The sequence below is a fragment of the Lygodium microphyllum genome, chromosome 8, assembly GCF_053477565.2.
Source record: "Lygodium microphyllum isolate KBCC chromosome 8, Lygodium_microphyllum_v1.1.10, whole genome shotgun sequence".
Lineage (NCBI taxonomy): Eukaryota > Viridiplantae > Streptophyta > Polypodiopsida > Schizaeales > Lygodiaceae > Lygodium > Lygodium microphyllum.
Genome location: NC_141142.1, coordinates 37,711,671 through 37,720,039, shown reverse-complemented (window position 1 = coordinate 37,720,039; position 8,369 = coordinate 37,711,671). Strand labels below are relative to the sequence as shown.

Here is an 8,369-nt window from a genome sequence, read left to right as displayed (position 1 = left end):
GGTTAAGAATCCATGGTTGTCCTAGTTGTTATAGTATAAGAAGCTCAATGTTTCTTCAATGGAAGATAATGAGTCTTCATTGTGACCAATGGAAACTTGTCATGGCTTAGAATAGTATCAATATCATTTGCCTCATCAATCTTGCAAGTAATTAGGAGTTATGAATGCCACTTGTTGTTGTCCAAGATAGACCATGTAAGAAGGTTCACCAAACTTGCTTTCTTAAGTAAAGGAGAGGTAAAGAAGAGAGGCACTATCACTCCTTAATGCTTAGTGATTAGTGGTGCTCCTCAAGGAAACAAAAACATGACTATAGTTGTCTAAACAGATTACACATTCAACATGAAGTTCTAGTGTAGACAACACAAATTTGTCTTGAAGGGCTCTAAGAGATTGCAACTACAGAGGCAACAAAGAGGGGTTCTATTGACTCCTTGAGTGATAAAGATTCAAGCTACAAGGTGTTAATGGAGTAAACTAATCATAACCAAGGAAGATGAAGAAAGGCTTCCTTCAAAAAGTACTAGAGACTTTTAGTCTTCTCCAAGTCCAATGAAGGCTCTCTTTTCGAACTCCTTGTCAAAGTGACTCAAAATTTGAATGGTGTTTATAGCCTATTAGTTTGTTATATACACAAACCGTATATTATACAATATAATGTGGTTTCTAAATGAAGAGAAAATTCGTACTAAAGACGAAAGAATAATTTATAGCCCCCAAAACCAAAGTCATAGATTTAGTTGTTAGTTAATTTTTTAAAAAAAACTCGTAAATGGTTTCTAAGATATCATCCTAGAGACAAAATAATAATTTATAGTCCCCAAAACAGAAGTCATAGATTTAGTTGTTGGTTATTTTTTTTAAAAACTTGGTAAATGGTTTCTAAGATATCATCTAAGGGAAAACCGTCTTAACATGAAGCTCTTGCAACATTATCATAGTGAGAATATGATGCTAATATTTGATTTATACATACAAGTGACAATGAGATCCAATTACTTAACTAGTTAGCTATTATAAAGAATAATAATTCTCCTCATATTAGAGTCATGTTGTAAAATTATTCTAAATTAATTTTCTTCTATGTAACTATATGAAAACATATGCAAGTTATACAAAAGATTCACATCATGTTAATTGCTCTTATGACAGATGATCTCAACGCCAGTAGCACCCCAACCTAACTATGATCAGAAAATCATAAATTGCTAAAGTTCTTATTGCTTAAAATAATTAATGTTTCAAGCCTAACGTGGGTTTGTATTGTGGTTGTTCTAGTCTACTAAACATGACTTTATGGTAAACTTGATGTGGTGCATTAAGTTTCCATGTAGTTTTTACATATTTTGACTTTAGGACATCAACTTTCATAGTTAATATTATCTTTATCATACCAATGTGACCTTCTACATCAGATTTACTTGAAAGTTATGGATCGTGTTTTGGTAACTTGATATGCTGCATCTTAAGATGCATAAAAATATTAATAGATTTCTTACAAATTTGATCTAGTCCATCAAGTTTCCTTATAAAGGAAACAAATTTTAATGGCAACTTGTGCATTGCATCAAGCTAGCTAGAATTTTATGTTTTTTGTACTAATTTGATGTAGTGCATTAAGTTGCCTTGTAAATATACAAGTTTTTGCATCAGCTTGATATCCTTCAACAAGCTACATAGATTAATGTGTTCTTTTCATACTAACTTCATGCAATGCATCAAGTTGCCTTACGTATTACACAAGTTTTAGCATCCACTTCATGCAATGCATTGAGCTAGCAAGAGTATTATATGTTCTCTATACTAATTTGATGTAGAGCATGCAGTTTCTTGTAAATCATAAAATATTGGCTCCAATGTGATGGAGTATATCAAGCTACATAGACTATTGTTTTTTTTGTAGTGACTTGATGAAATGAATCAAGTTGCCTCATAAATCATAGAACTTTTGACATCAACTTGATGCATTTAAAGTGCTTCCAATACATTATCATAGTATTTGGTTGTAGGATATCAAGTTACCATGTATGTTGTCCATACTTCTATATAAAAGAAGTTGATCCTACACAAATAGTCATGTGCATTATGTAACGATTTTTTGCACCAATTAAAAGTAGTCCATCAATGTGTAAATAAAGTTGGTTAATCTTGCAACTGAAGTTGGTGTATTACATCAATTGACATTCTAATAAGTAAACCTTTCATATCAATTTGATACATTGAATTAAGAGGTTATATATTTCAAGGAAGTAATAAACCAATTCATTTTCTTATGCTACATAACGATAATCAACATGGTACAGTGCCGAATGCATTTTTGAATGACCATTGTTGGGTAATTTACGTGGGATTATCATTTTCTTTACTTGTTAGAGTGTTCAGTAATAAAAATGAAATACATTTAATAGATTATTGTATCCTGATATTTTCTCTTGTGCATGTACATACCACTCTAAGATAAACCACAGACTTCACTTTGGATTTAAGAAGTTCTTCAATATGATCATAGTGGTTCATTAATAGACCACACAAAAGGTACAATTAGAAGCCCTCATCATGGAATCTAATGCAAGACATATGTTTATCTAGCTTGCCATAACAAGGAAGTGGAAGCATGTTGATGGAATCAAGACTATGGTCAACAAAACATAATAGGTCTATAAAGGCCTTTTGGTTTTGGAAAATTCGACATATTCTTAGGTCCAAATGGTTGTATTTTAGATATTTTGGAGACATAGATCAATCTATCATCATGCATGCATCTAGGAATGGAATGTAGTTTATAAGGTGTACCTTTAAAGGCATTCTAAAATAACTATACAAGAAGGTATTGCCAAGATAATAAAGAAAATATTATTTTTTAAAATAATCCTGATTTTTAAAATTTATTTATGAATATGATGTTTTCCTAGTATGTCAATTGAAATATAGAGATAAACACTTATTTTTAAAAATGGCATCACAAAAGAGAGTAATTCTCCTACAATGTTTAGAGAATAATCATGATGAGCATAGCAACAATATTACTGGTAGCATCAATAGATTTGTAGGATTAGATATTGATATAGACATTGAAGTAGATATTTGGAAAGCGTGGATCTCATTGAGAATGATTTTGATTACTAAATACTTATCACTTGACTAAAAATATTCTAAAATATTATGATCCTTACATCTGCTATATCTTCTATATCAATTTAGTTTGTACTCCACATGGATGAGCTGATTCTAATTGTGATTGACATGACGTTAGTTTGTCAGGTTATGTATCAATCTATTTCCGAATTACAACTCTCAACATTGATGGCCATCAAAAGATTGAATTTTCTTGAGGCCACCACATTTCTAACATATTTAGAGAATGTGTATTATAGAGCACCCACAGTGAAGATCAACATTATTGAGGCCATGACCTCTCATATATATATATATATATACATATATATAGCAACATTAATAGTAGATTTTTTATCAAATAGTTGGATTAAAGAGGACCCATGGACCACATTCGTCACATAACTAGAGATGTCTTAGTAAAGATCAAACGTTCTTGGGGCCATTGATAGATATCTTATAGTAAAGATGAACATTCCTAAAACCACCACCTTCCTCCTTACATAATTAATTCTTAAGTTCTCACATAAATTGAAGCTATTTATGTTTTTTGCACACACATTAATACAGTAATTGCCTCAAACAAGGAGGCTACAAAATGTATTTCAACATTGATGGCTACTAGTAATATCATTTCAGCAAGGATCAAGGAAAAAAACGTGACAAGTTTCTAGCATATGAAAAGACTCAATAGTAAAAATGTATGGTGATGTTGATAGCTACTAGTAATATCATTTCACCAAGGCTCAAGGAAACCAAGGTGACAAATTTCTAACACATGAAAAGTCTCAATAGTAGAAAATGTTCATAAGGTAAAGAAATTCTTTGCTACAACTAAGACATTAGAAGAAAAGTTCACAAAGCAACATTCTTAGAATGAAATAAAAGGACAGAAAGAGAAAAGTTCCTTGCATCAATCCTGGAGGCGATTAACAACGAGAATTTGTGCGTATATATTGCTGGGCTTTGAATATTGGATCTACGTACCTTCACTAACCAAGCACACTCCCACGTGTTGTCCTGCCTACCATATGGTAACGTATATCGTGTAATATAGATAGATGCACGTCATCTATGTAATTATAGATAGATGCACGTCATCTATGTAAAAACTAAACTAACTCGAGGGATCCATCTCTTACGGGTAATTAAAGCCAGAATCGATTGGATTAAACTCGATTTGGGATTTTGGGGAGGATTAGCGTGATCGTAACGTAATCAAGAAAGACCCCGAATTATCTCACTTTCCAATCTTCCAGCGAAAGGCACATAAAATCAATAATAACATATATATAGGATGGGGTTTTCTTTTTAAAATTTTATTTTTTTAAAGAAAGAGAATACCCATATAAAGCTGAATAGCAACAATTCCAGTAAAGAAGGACCACCAACAGTTGAAGAAAATTCCGAGCAACGTAATTGAGGCAACGAAAGATGAGTACTCATGCGATGGCCCAAAAATTCTCGTTTGCTTATAAGGAAAAGACGATTGTGGTAACGTCTGGTATTATGTTTTATGTTGCTAGCAACGTTGAAAAGTTGCATGGAGCTATATACAACAAAACCAGCCGCAGCCGAATGTCTATGACGAGAGGCGCTGTTCAATACTACTAACTACATGTCTTCTATTCAGCCTCTGTATTACGTTTTATTTTAACGCGTGCTCACGACACCTGACCAGGTCATCTTGGCTTGGAACTACGACTTGTGGCTCCGATTACCCTGCATGGAATACAAACGTCGCAACGAATGAGTGTTGAGTAATTACAACGCTGAGAAAACGTAATAATAACTAAGCTAAGAACAGGCAGGGTTAAGGCAAATATTAGCTAAGAAGAGACAAGGTTAACCTAAACAGAAAGAATTCAGTAATAATGAAGCTGAGAAGAAAGACGAAAATATATGAATCAGTGAGCGCCGAATGGATGGGATAGTTTGAATAGAATAGGAAATTAGACAGATTCCCACCCTTTGATGGCATTAAGGCGTCGACTTTGCCTTGGCGGTATCATCAGAGTCACCGTCGTCGCCACAATAATCAGAGTTACCATCCCCGTTATCATTACCACAGTCACCACGACCCCAATCATGACCTTTCTTGTTGTTCTTGTCGTGACCATCAAAGCTGGCAACCACGTGCAGGTCTCTGCGACTGTCGGCGAGAAGAAAAGCTGCAAGAACGAGGGCAACGAACAGCAGGAGCAGGGCTCGCCTCCGTCCGTAACAAAGTCGATCCATGGATATCATACTGCTATTCGATGCAGAAATTAGGGCGGCAGTTGGGAAGTTGTGAATTGTGACCGTACGTAGGCGGCGGATATCAAATGCTTGTCCCTCTCCTCTCCGGTCTCTCTCTCTCTCTCTGTGTCTCGTTGGTGTTTCTGTCTGCGTCTCGGTCCGGCAATGATCAGCAACGTTTTATTTTATAGCAATGTTCAAAGCTGCCTCATCCAGGGTAACATCCGCAACACGGCATCTCCCCGTGTCACGCCCTCGGATGCTTCCATCGTCGCAGACGCGTCCGTCACCCCGTGTCCACGTAGCACCTACATAGTACAGACAAAGAGACCTTTTCACGGACGTCTAGCAGGTTTCTATTCAGAAACTCTGGTTGGCAACGTCAACTGCGCCGTCAACCTTCTCATCTTAGAACTTTCCTTGGACGTATACACTACGTAGCCTCAAGTTTCGGTGCACGATAGACCCATGAGTGAAAGGTCGCCTTAAATTTTATAGCCTAACCCTGAGCTCAAAGTTTGAACAAAGAGTTTATGACGTTTTGAACAGTTTCCTAGAGTATCAAGGTTCAAGTTTTGCTTTACTATTAATTATACCAATGTATGCATGTATACGAGTAAATTCTTAATTTTTCAGCTCAGCTATTATAGATCTTGAATAGTGTTGTTGTTGTTAACATATTCTATCTCAAATATCGGGTCAAGAGAGGGTCAATGACAACAAGTTCTTGTAGACTCCAATAAACTATGATGTGTCCCACCCCATGATCACATGGCATTTCTTCTTCATAGGTGGTCGTAGTAGCACACTTTCAGGAGTGGTTATGAATATAGAATGCAGGACTAAAGGAAGAAAGTAGCAATACTCATCATCACACACTCGAATCACATGCATGTACAATCAAGGTTTTGATGGGAGTATCAATACACTTTTGCCACTAGTACACTAAGCAAAGATATTTGCATGATGTGAGAGACACTTTTGCTCGACTCTCTTTATGTATCATTATAACAAGGTCTATAAGCCTACCTAAATTACAATAGAGACACACTTATGGATGTATTCAATGATTTAGCATTTAACATTTAGGAATGCTTTCTTTTTTGTTATACACAACCTTAACCAAAAGAAGAACAAATTGCAAGAAGCAGAAACAAGGTACACTAGAGAGAAAGAATAAAGATAACATGCACTTATAGTCAAGAGTTCCATTCTCTCTCAATGACAGGGTAGACAATGCACATGCTATGTGCATATATATACACATGCAACACTACGTGCGAAGGCATAGGCCATGCATAGGCTAGGCTATTTAGGATATGCACAAGCACATCATATGCATATACATAGGATAAGCATAGTGTATACAAAGATACATGCATATACATAGGTACATGTATAGGCTACGTTCTATCATAAGCATATCTCGCAAGCAACATATAAGATAGTATAGAAGCAACCTAACTCACTTGCTTATATGTGAGCACTTGCAATTGCTTCCCCCATTGATACTTTCTATGGTTGTCTACAAATGAATCATCGATTGGAAAGAAAAGAGAGAGATGGAGAGAGAGGGTAAAAGAGAAAGGGAAAGAGGAGATCTCTCCTCGCCTCCCTCTCTCTCTTACCCTAACTCTCCATCTCTATCTCCTTCTCTCTCTCCTTCCATCCCCCTCTCTCCCTCTCTTTCTCTCTTCCCATATCTTTCTCTTAATTCCTGCTCCTTTCTCCCTTTCTTTCTTTCCATCTCTCTCTTAATCTCCCTCCCTCTCTTTCAATCTCTTTGTCCTAGTCTCCCTCCTTTCTCCTCTGGGTGTCTCCCTCTTTATCTTTCTCCCTTTCTTTTTTTCATTGAGTATTTCACTATATATATATATATATATATATATATATATATATATATATATATATATATATATTCTCTCTATCATATGCATTCAAGGCCTATTTACAAATGTCCTTATCTATGAATTGTCCCTTAATAAAACATGACCCTTTTGTATTCAATCCATAAGTAACCCCTTTATATGGGACCCTTATGTATGTGAAAAATGTGTAAAAATTGTATTTTAAAAATCCCTTATGTTGAACCCACATGATACATCCATTTATGACTCACCTCCTCAGGTTATTTCCATCTCTCTATCTTACCCTCTCTCTCTCTCTCTCACTCCCTCTTGCTATCTCTCTCCCTCCCTCCCTCTTAATCTTTTTTCTCCCCTCTCCCTTCCTCTCTCTCTCTCTCTCTCTTTCTTCTCTCTCCCTCCCTCTCTGTCTTTGTCTCCCTCCCTCTCCAAGATAGAGAGGGAGATAAAGATAGAGAAGGGAAATGAGAGATGGATAGAAAGGGATGAAAGGATATCCCTTTCTCTTTTACCATATCTCTCCCTCTCCTTCCATCTCTCTCTCTCCTTCCCCCTCTCCCTCTCTCTCTTTCCATATCTCTATCTCTTCCTCCCTCTCCCCGCTCTCTCTCTCTCATCGAAAGAGACTCCCTCCCTTCCTCACCCTCCCTCTCCTACCCCTCTCTCTCTCATCGAAGGAGACTCCCTCCCTTCCTCACCCTATCTCTCCCAACCTCTGTCTCATGGAGAGAGTCTCCCTCCCTCTCTAACTTTCTCATGGAAAGCGATACATGTATGAAAAGAGATGGATGGTGAGGGAGAGAGAGAGAGAGAAGGAAAGAGAGAGGGGGGATGGAATCTCTCCCTCCCTCCCTCCCTCCCTCTCTCTCTCTCTCTCTCTCCACATAAGCAAAAATCACAATGTATAAAGGAAAGAGGAAGAGAAAGAGAAAACGGCATACCTTCAAGCTTGGAGATGCATGTTTGCCTTGAATCCCTTCCTCGCAACCTTCTCCTCCCCCTTCTCCCTTGTGATTTCCTTCACACTTCCTTTATCATTCTTTCTAAGTTCCCTCATTGTTTGTGTGTGTGTGTGTGAAAACCTTTGCAGGTTTTTGCCACTACGATAGTTCCCACTCTTTTCTTTCACATAGTATAGCACCGCGCCACTAT

At 36.7% G+C, this 8,369-nt stretch overlaps 1 long non-coding RNA gene across 1 annotated transcript; it reads right to left on the bottom strand.

Annotated features, from left to right (window-relative positions):
• Positions 1–4,574: 4,574 nt before the first annotated feature.
• On the bottom strand, positions 4,575–5,502 carry LOC148032165 (uncharacterized). Its single transcript, XR_015691744.1, has 2 exons — positions 5,083–5,502; positions 4,575–4,836 (listed from the first exon to the last, which is right to left on the bottom strand). It is a non-coding gene; the product is annotated as an uncharacterized LOC148032165 (long non-coding RNA).
• Between the last annotated feature and the right edge of the window lie 2,867 nt (positions 5,503–8,369).